A 14,905-nucleotide genomic window follows, 5' to 3' on the forward strand; every position below is an offset into this window, starting at 1 on the left:
GCCTGTGTTCTCCTCTAGGATTTTGATGGACTCTTGTCTCACATTTAGATCTTTCATCCATTTTGAGTTTATCTTTGTGTATGGTGAAAGAGAGTGGTCTAGTTCCATTCTTCTGCATGTGGATGTCCAATTTTCCCAGCACCATTTATTGAAGAGACTGTCTTTCTTCCAGTGGATAGTCTTTCCTCCTTTATCGAATATTAGTTGACCATAAAGTTGAGGGTCCACTTCTGGGTTCTCTATTCTGTTCCATTGATCTATGTGTGTGTTTTTGTGCCAGTACCACACTGTCTTGATGATCACAGCTTTGTAGTACAACCTGAAATCTGGCATTGTGATGCCCCCAGCTATGGTTTTCTTTTTTAAAATTCCCCTGGCTATTCGGGGTCTTTTCTGATTCCACACAAATCTTAAAATAATTTGTTCTAACTCTCTGAAGAAAGTCCATGGTATTTAGATAGGGATTGCATAAAATGTGTAAATCGCCCTGGGTAACATGGACATATTCACATTATGAATTCTTCCAATCCATGAACATGGAATACTTTTCCATCTCTTTGTGTCTTCCTCAATTTCTTTCAGAAGTGCTCTGTAGTTTTTAGGGTATAGATCCTTCACCTCTTTGGTTAGGTTTATTCCTAGGTATCTTATGCTTTTGGGTGCAATTGTAAATGGGATTGACTCCTTAATTTCTCTTTCTTCAGTCTCATTGTTAGTGTATAGAAATGCCACTGATTTCTGGGCATTGATTTTGTATCCTGCCACGCTACCAAATTGCTGTATGAGTTCTAGCAATCTTGGGGTGGAGTCTTTTGGGTTTTCTAGGTACAGTATCATGTCATCTGCGAAGAGGGAGAGTTTGACATCTTTGCCAATTTGAAAGCCTTTTATTTCTTTTTGTTGACTGATTGCTGAGGCTAGGACTTCTAATACTATGTTGAATAGCAGTGGTGAGAGTGGACATCCCTATCTTGTTCCTGATCTTAGGGGGAAGGCTCCCAGTGTTTCCCCATTAAGAATGATATTTGCTGGGGATCCCTGGTTGGCGCAGTGGTTTAGCGCCTGCCTTTGGCCCAGGGCGCGATCCTGGAGACCCAGGATCGAATCCCACATCAGGCTCCCGGTGCATGGAGCCTGCTTCTCCCTCTGCCTGTTTCTCTGCCTCTCTCTCTCTCTGTGACTATCATAAATAAATAAAAATTTAAAAAAAGAGAATGATATTTGCTGTAAAAGTTCAAGTTCTTTTTTTTTTTTTAAAGATTTATACGACAGACATAGAAAGAGAGAGAGAGAGAGGCAGAGACACAGGAGGAGGGAGAAGCTGGCTCCATGCCGGGAGCCCGACGCGGGACTCGATCCTGGGACTCCAGGATCGCACCCTGGACCAAAGGCAGGCGCCAAACCGCTGAGCCACCCAGGGATCCCCCACGTTCTTATTTTTTAAATTAAGCTATTATGAGTTAAATTACTTCCAATTCCGTAGACACTTAAAAATTTAGTCACTGGTTTCAGGAAAATAATAACAAGGTACTTTGCAAATGTACTGAATTTCACATCAATGTGACTAAAGACAGATTTTCTTGGGATTTGACATCACTGTTTGCAGTGGTAAGTGATGTTGAAGGACTAGACCCTTGGCATCTAAATTCTGAGTGCGATGGGGAATCTGAGTATGCCAGCGCTCCTCCGCCTTGGCCTCCCAGGCTCGTCAGATGGGAGGGCCCGTGGCTGTTTGGCAGATGCCTCTGTGTGTCAGCTTGGCTGCACAAATTCTCAGGGACTTTTTGCATTTGTGCAGTGGATTATTTTAGAAACTAACCTGTAATTCTGTGCCTGTGTCTTCTGTTTTATTAATGGGTTTTTTTCTTAAGACAGCTGCCTGCATTTGCCTAAGGGCAAAGTAGAAAGGAGTTGAATGACTGCAGAACTCAGAATACACATGAGGGCTGTCATCATTTCCAGCCGGTTACTTAACATTTAAGGAAAGCCCTACCTTTTCTCTTTCTAGAAGATGTCAAGGACACTAACTGATTATTCCCAAAAGCCCTGGTGTAGTATGCCATACATATGAATCCAGTGCCTGTTCCCCCGGGAAAGCCATCATGTTTGCCAGTTCTGGCTGTAATCCCGGGTCCATGCCACCATGATCTTCGTTATATATGGTTATCTCTGTTTTTTTTTTTTAACTTTTTAATTTTCTGAAAAATTAATTATGAGTTGTGCTTTCTAAGATTTGCTATTATTAAGGATAATTCAGTTGATTTCATTTGGAATGTAAGACCTGAAATGGGGGCAGATCTCTCTACAAAACTAGAAGTATTGAGCGAGTATAGGCATTAATACTGTACTTACTCCACATATGTGGGTAGTTGCCAAAAGCATAATCATTTTCTGGAACACTGTGTTCTGACTCTAGTTTGTACATCTGTTGTATCTTTCTAGCCAAAAGGAAGTAGAGAGTTGTGAAAATATCAGAGGAGTTTGGGGCCAGTTAGATAGTTATTTCAAGTCACAAGTTTGCTATCACCTGATTAACCTACTCCTTAATGGTATACGGTTGCTCCTGGAAAAAAAATTAAAATGTAAATATTTATTGAGAACCTCAATGTGTGTGTTAACTTTGTTACTGAGTACAAGGAGGGACAGGTGGCAAATGCCAGTAGAGACTGCCGCCAGTCTGGGTGATCAGGGCTGGGGCTGGCATCTGGGCAGTTGCCTAGGCTGGTGTCAACACTGGTTATTTATTTATTTTTTTAACACTGGTTAATTACACATAGGTAAGAACTAAAGACCTAGACGTAAGTGAACAGGGACTCCCATGGGAAAAGGTAGTCCCAAAGAAAGTCTCAGGAAGGGACCTGAGTCATTTGGGCAGACATCAGGTAAGGCATAATCCAGGCTGAAACTGTGAGAGCAGGCTGCATTCGTCACAGCCCACTCAGTCAAACAGAAGCCCTTTAATGCCAGGACTTATTTACAAAAGTCTTTGGAAGACCTGAAAGCCAAGTAGGGGATGATGGGGTTACCCAGAGATTAGCAATAGGAGGAAACCACTGTCATCCCTGAGGCTGGTGGTTGTTATCAGAGGCCAAGAGCTGGATCTACATGGAGGCTCCCAGAAGCAGCAGTGATTGTGGAGGAAGGGCCTATCTGGTGGGAGCTGGAGTGTGGAGAAGACAAAGCCACTGCCAGAGATGCCATCCAAAGCAGCGAGAGGAAAGGGAAGAAACACTCTGGCTTCTTCCTCTCTCCCATCCTCCAATCTGCTATTTAAACCTTGCTGGAGCCAGCTGGCAAGTGAGTGTGGAAAAGATAGTTTGCAGAGGAAGGGCAGGGAATGGATCAAATTACAAACAGACACGTGAGCAGCCTGGGTCAGAGTTGGAGGGAGACTCACTGCTGGCAAGTTTTGAGCTGACAAGAGACCGTAGCCTGATAGATGCTGTTGGAGCAGCAGATCAAGTCTTCCACGAAGGCTCAGAGGGTCCAGTGTCAGACTTGTCTGATTTTTCCAGGTTTGAGCCTGTGAGTGCTTCTTGCATGAGGTGACTGTGCTCCCTCTCCGGCCCATGGCAAGCTCGGCCAGATGTGGGGCAGGTGGCCACTTTTCAGGATGTAGGCTTTCTTTGCTGGATTCTGGTGGCAATGTGCTCAGTGGCTGGCCTTTGGCCAGGGATCCCCAAACCTCTCTTTAAGTGGCTGAAGCTCTCTGGATGAGCAGTGAGGAATCATGACAGTGAGTACTAAAAGAACAAACAGCTCTGTATGAAAAGGTCCATTCAGGTCTCTGTCCCAGATGGCCTCAGAGGCACCACTTTTTTGAGGTAGTCATATAAATCCTCAGCCATGACTTTGGGCATCTTCTGGTCTCTGTCCCCCTTCCATTCAATCATTCTTATCATCATTGTCACCATCTCCAGTGTTTTCATCACAGACTTCGAATTCCCATTGTGCTGTCCACACTGTAGAGAAGTGGTGAGTTCATCTATTTGTAACCAGGGTTAATTATCACTAATTACCGTCCGTGAACTATGGACATACACCAGGCACCGTGCAAAGTGCTGCAAGAACAGTTGCGTGGTGGTGCTCAAACTTCAGTGTGACTCAGAATCACCAATAGGGCTTGTTAAAATAAAATAAATAGTTCACCCTCCTTATGGCTTCCCATCTGTTCCTGGTATAGTGGGCCTCATGGGGTCCTGAGGATTTGCGTGTCCCACTGGTTTCCAGATGCTGCCAATGCTGCTCATCCTGGAACGCACTTTGAGAATCACTGCGTCAAGGCCTTGGCTCTTCACAGAGTTATGGGCAGTCCTTGTATTCTCCATCCCACAGCCGAGGAACCGCTCATGAGGTCACATCATTAGCTGGGGCCCATGTGGCTGGGTCAGCTCTTGGTGTTCCCACTAGGCCTGATGATGCAGGCCTGGCCCATCATTAGGGCTTTCCCCGAGGCTGGTGGAACAGGGTGGGTGGGAGGGAAGGGGGTGGTTCCAGTAGGGGTTTGGAGCAGCAAGCCCAGATGGCTGCCACCCTCAATGGACCAGGCCATTGACAACCTGTGAAATTTGTAATTTGGTAAGAAAGAAAGCCCTAGTGGATTTCTTTCTTAAATTTTATTCCATGCTGAAAGTGGGTTACACCTTTTTTTAAAAAAAATGGGCCCAGTTTGGGTTGGTTGGTGGACTTTTACCTTTTGGTACAAAATGCCCCTCCTCACTGAGACTGGCAGGGTTGTCTGAGGCCATGAGACCTGGAAGCCCCAGGTGGTGGCATTCAGGGAGGAATCCCCCTGCAGGACCAGCTGCCCTCTCTGCCAGAATGTCCAGCCACCAGTGGGACACCTGGACTCAGAACCTACATAGGGGGCACTTGCTACCATGCTCAGACCTCTTACCCTTATCTCAGAGTACGGCCCATTGCCTGGCACTTTGTTTCACAGTTAAACCAAGCATCTTTTTAATAAACTCAGTCTTCCATGTTGATGAGTACTGTGGTTGTCCCCAGTGACTTTCACAGAGTGGTTAGCTCAGATACTTCACTAGCAAACTCTGCCTAACTTCTTGAGTCGCCATTGAACAAAGTAGGCCACAGGAAAGCCTGAGGTTTGAAGGATAAAAAGGGTGAGATGGTGAGCATAACACACCACCTCCTTTCCTACTGGATTTGAATAACATATTAATTATTAATTCAGAGTATCTTTATTGTTCCATCTGCAAACTGCAAATGTGAATTCCAGCCATGTATTTTTAAACAGCTCTATTATGATCAAACAAATTAGAATATCTCAGGCACTTTATTACAAGTGGGCTTTGCTTATAAGGAAGAAGCTGTTTTATATATGGTTTCTATTTTTTCATTTTGGTAAACTGTAGCCAAAGTCTGAGTTAGGAGAAATGTGAGCTGTTTACTATTTAAGAGTTCTATATATCATACTTGCAGTAGCTTCCATCATGTTTCCTTTGTAGAAATAGTGAGTAAAGACCCACAGTAGAGAAATCTATGCCCTGGGACCTGGACTAAAATAGAGGAATTGATGAATTTATAACAATATAGATAACTAATCTGGATAAAAAAGATTCAAAAACAGCTTCAGTTAGCTATATATGCAGTTAATGTTGCCTTCTGGAAAGAAAGGATGTACAATGATATTTTCAGTTACTTTAGAAATAGATTCTGAAAGTATTCATGTATTAATTGCCTATGAATATTAAGCCATCTATTAGACAATGACTGCTTGTGACCTTTTTTTTTGAAACATGGTTTTATTCAGAATTCTGAATTCACAAATTCAGATTTAAATTTGTACCTGCAGTTCTCTGGTTGTCTCTAAAGTATAGTATTGTGTTTTTTATAGTGGGTTTAATACATAGAAAATTCTTAACATCTTTCTCGTAGAATTTTTAAGTAGAAGCCAGTCTTCTGTACCCTGTATCATCCATTATTTATTGCTGCATAGCAAACCTTCCCCCAAACATGGTGGCTCAACACAACAACAATCATTTATTGAGTCCACAAATAGGCACTTTGGGCAGAGCTTGGCATGGAAAGCTTTCCCATCAGCTGGGGCAGTTCAAGGGCAGGGGGCAGTTGGGATATGTGGGGTGGAGTGGGGAGGGGTCACAAATTCTCTTGCAAGATGGCCACTCACCTGGCTAGTGAGTTGGTGCTAGCTGTAGCCTAGGAGCTGAGCTGGGGCTGAGGGCCTGGGACCTTGGTTCCTCTTCATGGAATCACAGTGGAATCATAGTAGCTAGGTTCTAAATACGATCATCCCAAGAGAACCAGGTAGGAAGCTATGATGTCATCTTTTTGGCAGCCTTGGAAGGCTCATGGCATTACTTCTGCTATGCACTTCTAGTCATCCCAAGTTGAAGGGCAGGGGACTCCTGGCTCTGCCTGTTGGAGGGTAGAATGTCCGAGGTTTGACTATGTGTTTCAAAACTGTCAAACTCTGTTAGGAAACTCTGATAGACATTTAACTGTGACTTGTCAATGAAAGATCTTGATCACTTGTTGATAGGGCGAGGATGCACTGCTACCCATAATTACATGACCTTACACGTCTGGGTCTATTAGGTACGTGCCAAACAGTGCTCTCAGGTTTGCACAGAGGTTTTGTTGGTGGCAGATCCAGGTTTGGTTGGAGTAGTAGGGATGAAAGTCAGAGTGCGGTACCCTGGAACAATTGGGGGAGATGACAGAGTGGACACAGAGGTGTGTATGGTGATTTCAAAGATGCTTAGCCGGGATCCCTGGGTGGCGCAGCGGTTTGGCGCCTGCCTTTGGCCCAGGGCGCGATCCTGGAGACCCGGGATCGAATCCCCCGTTGGGCTCCCGGTGCATGGAGCCTGCTTCTCCCTCTGCCTGTGTCTCTGCCTCTCTCTCTCTCTCTGTGACTATCGTAAACAAATAAAAATTAAAAAAAAAAAATTAAAAAAAAAAAAAAGATGCTTAGCCGAGACAAAAAGAAGAGAAGGGGCCCAATAACATGAAGGTGATAGAGGTCTGAGAGAGCTTTTCTTTTCTCTTTTTCTTTTTTCAAGGATGGGAGAATTTGTAGGGTGAAGGGAAGGAGCCAATATAAAATATAAGGTGGTATTGTCTCCATTCACCAACATGACTTAATTTGTCTTCCAGTTTTTCTTAAGTGTAGGGATCCTGGTCTATGGCCGTATACAACAGACACTTGGTAAACATTTGCCATCGAACAAAGGAATTTCAGTTGTAGAGAAACATTGTTTATGGAGTGGCTCAGCCCCTGCAGTGACCTCTTTCCTTCCCCTTCAAGATGTGGCCCTTTGCCTGTCATTTTGTTTCACAATAGACCATGGAGATTTGAAATAGAAGTCAGTCCCCCACCTTGCTGGGTGCTGTGGCCATCCCAAGGGCCTCCACGAGAATTCATAACTATGTCTTCTCCTCACTCCTGCCTAAAAGACCTCACTAACAAACTTTGCCTATTTTCTGGAATCACCCATTGAAGCAAAAGAGACTGTAGGAAGACCTAGGCTTCAGGAAGGCCACACTGATGACCCTAGGGGCCCAGTACAGACCTAGTCACAGACTCATTTTCTCTCAGAGCATCCCCTGGTCCCCTGTGTTACAGGGTATGAACACCTACTTCAGAGGGATGTTGTGAGTAATATCTCAAGATTGATCATGTTTGTAGAAGTGCTTCCTAAACTGTAAAAATTAACTGCAGAGCACTATATAAATGTAAGAAACTGATTATTTGTAGTCCTGTAGGCCAGTATGGGTGTTTATATTTTATTAGAAACCTGACTTTTTTTTCTATAAGGTTTGTATAGTATCTGCTTCAGCCACTTCTCCATTTTTTTTTGACTTAGGTAAGAAATTGGCCTGGAAGTGTCACCAATTGAAGAATTGCAATGATTTTTTGCCTCACAATCTACAATTGCAATAGACACAGTAATAAGAGTACTCTCTGCCTGTAGTTTTTTTTCTGCCTTTCTAAGGAGTACAAACCACTGACTACTGTAAATAATGGGAAAGTGGCATTTTGCCTCTGGCCCTGCATGTCTTTAGAGGCTGCATTTTCTCTGACACATGAGAAATAGTTGAAGACACTTCAAGAATTAGTCATATTAGTGTGCTAATGATCCAAGGCATACAACATGGAGAGAAAGTATAATTCAATTTATAATTCATGCTAATTAACAGCTATTATGAAAAGAACTTCAGCTTTAACTTAATTTTTTAATAATTGGCACATCTGTGTAGCACCATACATTTGATAATTGTTGTGACATGCACATATGTAACATTTCTTTAGGACAGCATCTCTTTCAGGATCACTACACTCTTTTTTAAACTAAAATTTCTAATGAGGACAGGGAATGGGACATGAGTGTTTGTTTCCCAAGGTTTTCTAAGTAGGAGAAGCGAGTGGGTTTTAGTGGATGCTTGAATGTTCTGCTGAGGAATTTGTTGTTGGGGATGCCAACTGGACAAAAACTCACTGGTGGTTTTTGAAGCTTCATTCTGGTAGAGCAAAAGTCACAAATATTGTCACACTGTGCACATTGTGTAGTTCTTAATGAAAGCAGAGGCCCTGAGACCATCAATATATGCCAACTGCAATAATAAACATTTAAATAATCAAGATGACTTTTGAAAGACCTATCTTTGGTGTTTGCATTCTTTTAGGGCACATGCTTCTGTGTTCTGTTTCATGTTGTCCCTGACAGAAATTTCTGTGGGAAATTTCATGTGTGAGAGGTAGACATATGGGACCAAGTTGGACATGGAGTCAGAGCAGGGGACAGGCCACTGGCCCTGTCTCCAGTCCCGCAACCGCGGTGACTCCAGTCCCTGTTATTTCCCCAGGGTGTTGCCGGGGTTGCTGCCTTCCTCAGTGCTCCTGCCCTGGCCCGCTGTCCTCTTTTGTCGTCACTGGGGTGCGGGGAGGAGCCTGAGTTTCATGTGGCCCATATTTGCACATTGAGGAAATTCCAGAGAGCACATTTGTTTGGGTTTTTGCCATCACTTCCACTTTGGGGACTCCGCTTCTGTGTGTAGCCAGTGTCGGCGCTGGCTGGCCACAGGCGCACCTCCTCGAACAGCCTGGATGCTCCTCCCTGGAGCTTTGCATCCCGAGTGAGGTGTGGGAGGAGGAGAGATGGTTGGATCTGCGTGTGGCAGAGGCACAGCACTCCTGTGGGCCACCTCCGCCCTCCTGAGCATCTTCCTGTGGGAAAAGTGAGACTAAGCTTTCTTGAGTTTTCTGATTCCTTCCTAACCTGCAGGGTGTTGGTTTCATCCCTGTTTGCAAGAGGCTCGGCTGACCAGGAGAGCCTGGGGCAGCCCCTGGGTGGCCGTTCGTTTCCCACTAACCCTGGGGCCCTGTGGTCCGGGCCTCCCTGCAGCTGGGCGGGGTGTGACGCACAGCACCCATGTGTCCCTTCCCCCAGTAGCGAGGTTGGCCTTCTGGAGGAAGGGAGCTCATCTGCTTGCCGTCGCAGTGTGTGGTGAACGCTAGCGTCCCTGTGCCTTCTCCCTCTGTGGGACACGCCCTGCTTTAGTGAAGTGTCTATGCACTTGATTACTGTGATGTGCGTGTGTAGGTACCTCCTGCTACCAAGTACTACAGGGGATCAGATGGCCTCAGTGAGATTAAGTGATCTGCCCAAGGCAGGTTGTCTGGCCGGTAACCTAACAGAAACCGAACTCTCGCCTGGGGCCTCCTGACCCCTGAGCCTCCTATTTCTGGCCATTCAGATACTTCAGGGTCAGCCTGGCCATCAGACGTCCTCCAAGGACCAGCTGTGCGTCCCAGATTCAGGAGAGCACAGCAGCTGATAATCGCAGAGGAGCATTTGAGCAAGAGCAGTGCCCAGCCAGCATGGGGTGCACAGGCAGTCCTGTTTGCAGTTCCCCTGGACCTGTGGCCCACGCTCTGTCTCCTACCTGGGAGGGTCCAGGGCTGGAGGCTGAGCAGCCACCCAGTCACTTCTCTGTGTGCGACAGCAGCAAGCCCTGCAGTGGGGATGGCCAAGGAGCAGGATCCCCGTGAGGGTCCTTCTCCCTGCTTTGAACCCTGAAGTGGCTCACTCATGTGACAGCATGACAGGCCAGCTCCCAGGACTGTGTGGGTTATTTTGGAACCACTCCTTTTACAGGGCCACATCACACAGATTTAAGAACTAGTTAATACTCATTAATTAGGACCATTTCTGAATAGCTTTGCTTTTTCCCTTTGTTTTTTTCTCAAGTTGTATGTGCTTATTGCTGACAGTTTAGAAATCACAAATAAAAAGAAGTAAAGAAAAAATTGGAAATAAAACAAAAAAGTCATAAAAAACTCTCATGTTCTTGCCCCCCAGAAATAACCATCTTAACATACATTCTTCCAGACCTTCTTTCTGTTAAATTTTTATCACCATGTATTAGGTACTCTGTTCTTAGCATTTTTATAAACCTGATCTCAATAGGTTTCCTGACATGTGAGGCCTTATAACCCCCATTTAAGAGAAAAGGGAACTGTAGCCTCTTAAGGGGCCTCAGCAGGACCCATAAACGCACATGTGCGTGCGCACTTAGTGAATACGTGTGGAGCGTCTCCTCCAAAGCGGTCTGTGCTGCAGCGCAGTGGGCCGGCTGGAACGTGTCCGCGCAGGTGCCGCAGCACAAGGTGCGGACACACGGGGGGTCAGGTTTTGGGGGGCCCCCACAGTTAGGCCGTTTGGGTTTGTCTTTAAGAAGAAGAATATAAGCGGCACTTGGGTGGCTCTGTGGGTTAAGCATCTGCCTTGGGTTCAGGTCATGATCCCAGGGTGCTGGGATCGAGCCCAGAGTCAGCATCCAGCTCCCTGCTTAGTGGGGAACCTGCTTCTCCCTCACCCTCTGCCATCCCTGCTTGTGTGCGTGCTCTCTCTCTCTCCTTCTGTGTCAAATAAATAAAAATCTTTTATTTTTTATTATTTTTTAAGATTTTATTTATTTATTCATGAGAGACACAGAGAGAGAGGCAGAGACACAGGCAGAGGGAGAAGCAGGCTCCATGTAGGAGCCCAGCGTGGGACTGGATCCCTGATTTCCAGGATCACACCTGGGCTGAAGAGGGCACTAAACCGCTGAGCCACCTAGGCTGCCCCAATAAAAATCTTTTAAAAAGAAAGAGTATAAAATTTTGAATACAGGACTAGATCTTAGAATGAGAAGAGCAACAAATCACTGAAGCTTTAGAAAGTCAGCTCCTCTGTGTGACTATCATTAAAAAAAAAAAGAAAGAAAGAAAAGAAAGTCAGCTCCTTTCGTCCTCCTGAGCTCTTTTGAGGCGTGGTTCAGAAAAGGGTACATGAAAGGCTTCCTCAGCGGAGCCTGGTGTTTCCTGCCACCCTGCACACTCCACCCTGTGGGGCCCTGCTGCTTCAGCTTCCGCTGCCTGGGCTTCCCCTGGTGGAACACAGACCATGTGCAAGGGAAGACCCTGGATCGAAGGGCGAGGGGAGGGGAGCTGAATGCCAGGGTGGGCCGGAGTCATCCCAGCGAGTATGAGGCAGGACTCCTGTCCCACTCTAGGAGAATATAAATATTTGCTGGCATTCTCATAATTTTTTATGGTGTCATGATTTGTTGTTTTTAGATCTACAGTTTCATTTGGTGAATATTATGGAGTAGGAATCTAATAATTTTTTCCTCAGATTTTAACCAGTGGCTTCAATAGCACTTGTTAACTAATTCACCTAACAGCCTTGATTTGAAATGCCACCTTTATGATATATTAAGTTATTGTTTATACTTGGATCTGTGTCTGGATTTTCTATTGTGTTGCAATGATAGGCTTGTTTTTAAATTATTTTAATTTTTTGATAGGCTTGTTTATTGCTGGGCCATTACTCAATCACTGGACTTTAGAATATGTTTTCATATTTGAGAGAGTGGGGTCTTGCTCTATCCCCTCGATAGCTTTTGCTTTAAAAATTTTTTCTTGTATCTTCTTATCTAGTTGTTACTCTAGGTGATATAGTTAGAACCATTTTGCCATGCTCCAGAAAATAAATTTGTTGGGATTTGATTGGATTAGTATTAATTTTTGATTAATTTCTAAAGATTTGAAATCTACATACCATTAAATTATGTTTTCCAGAATGTGGTATATCTATTTATTCTGTTTTCCCTTTATGTCATTAGTGCCCCTTTTTTTGTCTTTTCGGCAAGTTTTTAATGTTCAGGTCTATGTAGTTAATTTTTGTTATGAAAGGGATATTATATCCCTCTCCCATAACTTTTCTAACTGGCCATTTTTGGTATATAGAAAGACTTTTCAGAAAGAAACGTGGCCCCTTACCAAACTTAGTAATTTTAATAATTTTTGCATTGTCAGGTCTTTTGATCTTGTTTCCACTTTTTGAAAACCATATTTGGAGTGGTGTCTGATGCATCAAATGCTGTCATGACTGGCCCTTCGGCTGTGGGAGGGATTGAGGGCATGGTGACCTGATAAGGCAGGATTACTATGATAATAATTGCGATTGAGCAAATTAGGGAAAAGGTTAGGACACAGAACTTGTAGAATTTATTATAAATCATTGAAAGTCTGACAATGTGCAAATCACATAGCACAGATTCAGCTACAGCACACATCAAATCACATATCCTGATCAGACATTTAACTCGACGGTGGCCCTGCGAGAGTGCACACCCTGTCTGTGCTATCTGATAATGGCAAATCAGTTTCCCCAGGGTTGTTCAAAGGGATCTGTGTTCAGGGTAACTTGTTTTACCTGCTCCTCACTGTATAAAGGACACCAAACTGACTATCCATAGATAAACACAGCTAATAGGAATTTCCTAAAGTTTGGGCATTTGCTGATGGTGATGTGCTGTTGGATTTGTGGGGGCCCCTGGCTGTAGCACCCTGCTTCTCAAGGCAGAATGGGACTATGTTATCCCTCATCTGTGCTTACTGGAGAGACTGCTTAGAACCAGACCTCAAACGTGGGCAGACAGGCTCATTCCAAGCCATGGTGTGGCTTGGGAGGTGAGTAACCGGAGACTTGTATCGATGACTTACCTGTGGTTTAGACCGATTTTACTTGAACCTTGTTTCACATTGAAGCAACATAATTTGTGGGCTTCTACCCTAGGGTGTGTCAGTGACTGTTCTACTTTGAGAGAACCAGAAGGGGAAAGACCACAAGTCCCAGGGGTGGTGATGACACGGGTCATCTTTGTGATTTCGTGTGTGTGGGTGTGTGGCAGAGGGAAGTACACTCAGTGGGAGTGAAATTTAGGGAACCTGTTTGGGGAATGCTGGGAACCATTTTACTTCTAATTCAGAAGAGCCCCTAGGAAGGGAAATAAGTTAGTTTGCCATATCATTAGCAGACATTCTGATTAGACCTTCATGGCAAATTGCCTGGTGGCTGGAAGCAGGGGCAGGAGGGACAGCCCCACCCCTAACACTTGTCAGGCCTAGGGCAGGAGTGTCCCTGGAGGCTCATGTACCATGTGTCTAAATAAATATTTCAAAGTTACATGTCTATCTATAAATCAGGTTCTGTCTTCCTCTCTTGATAAATACACCTTCACAAGAACCTGGACAGCCAGAGTCATTGGTTGCTCATTGGTGTTGTGGTTTTTGTTCTTCTTGTCATCTTTTTCACTGTCACCAGGGATTCCCTGTCACTGCTGGGAGGTGTTTCCTATCTATTCCTTAATGGTGCTTTCTGGCACCTCCTCCTTAGTTTGAAGATATTGCCTATTCAGAAAGAGGTATTTCATATTCTGAAGAGTCCTCCTTCATGAGTAAGAGGTACAGAATTTCTTTCTTTTTATGTGTTTAAGATATTTGATTTGTTCCATTCCAGGAACTCCTTTTGATTCCTTTCTGCTGTCTCTAAGTTCTTTCAGTTATGGCTTTTCTCTTGACTTCTGTGCACTATTTGTCTGGATTTTCTTTTCTTTTCTTTTCTTTTCTTTTCTTTTCTTTTCTTTTCTTTTCTTTTCTTTCTTTTCTTTTCTTTTCTTTTCTTTTCTCTTCTCTTCTTTTCTTTCTTTTTTTTTTTTAATATTTTATTTATTTATTCATGAGAGACACAAAGAGAGAGGCAGAGACACAGGCAGAGGGAGAAGCAGGCTCCATGCGGGGAGCCCAATGTGGGACTCGATCCCAGGTCTCCAGGATCAGGCCCTGGGCTGAAGGTGGCGCTAAACCGCTGAGCCATCAGGGCTGCCCTGGACTTTCTTTTCTTAATAAGCTAGTAGGGATATTCCTTAAGCCTATTTACCTTTTCACTTGGGTGCCTGATTTGTGTTTATGTTAAACACCATCAGTAACTGCTCAGCTATGAGGACAAAAATGAGACGAAACTTTCTAAAGTGGAGCGATCTTTCTTTGTGGCTTCTCCCAATAATTCTTATGTTCTGCCATTTGTTATTTGATGGGTCTAGAGCTTCCCTCCCCCTCTCCTGACTTTTGTCTGCTTGCTAGATTTCAGTCTTCTACACTAATTCCCACCATCTGATCTGATGTGGTATATTTGTCACAAAGCAAACATCCAGAGACCTCTTTCCACTTCCTATCCAGCCCTTTGCCCCCAGTGCTGGGGGCTCAGGCTTAATTAACGTCTAACATTTGGATTAGTTCCTGAGGGAATGGATTGGTTGCAATGTGGCTGAGTAGCATTTAGTAGGATATAATGTTTTTTGGACAATTTGAAAATTCCAGTTGTTGTGACCTTTAACCTTGTCTACAAAGGAATCCTATAGCCTTGCTGAATGTGCGCTTCTCCCCTGTCTAGATACTCACTTTTCAAAATGACTTTTCCACACCCTTTCTTTTCTCCTTAAACCTCCTGCATCTCCTTACCCTTCCTTAATATTGGCTGGTGACCTTGCTTCTTATTTCACTGATAAAGTAAAAACACTTTGAAGACAG

The 14,905-nt window shown here is 44.3% G+C and overlaps 1 protein-coding gene across 6 annotated transcripts in view; it reads left to right on the top strand.

Moving 5' to 3' along the window:
• CSGALNACT1 (chondroitin sulfate N-acetylgalactosaminyltransferase 1) overlaps window positions 1–14,905 on the top strand; it is a 256,586-nt gene that overhangs the window by 2,018 nt on the left and 239,663 nt on the right. For 5 of the 6 annotated variants that reach the window (XM_041752352.1, XM_041752349.1, XM_041752358.1 and 2 more), the window contains exon 1: window positions 9,034–9,222. The exons of the other annotated variant lie outside the window; for it this stretch is intronic. The gene's annotated coding sequence lies outside the window, so the exon portion shown is untranslated. Of the gene's footprint in view, window positions 1–9,033; window positions 9,223–14,905 lie in introns of those variants that run through there. 6 annotated transcript variants of the gene reach the window in all.

This window comes from Vulpes lagopus, chromosome 4, assembly GCF_018345385.1.
Source record: "Vulpes lagopus strain Blue_001 chromosome 4, ASM1834538v1, whole genome shotgun sequence".
NCBI lineage: Eukaryota > Metazoa > Chordata > Mammalia > Carnivora > Canidae > Vulpes > Vulpes lagopus.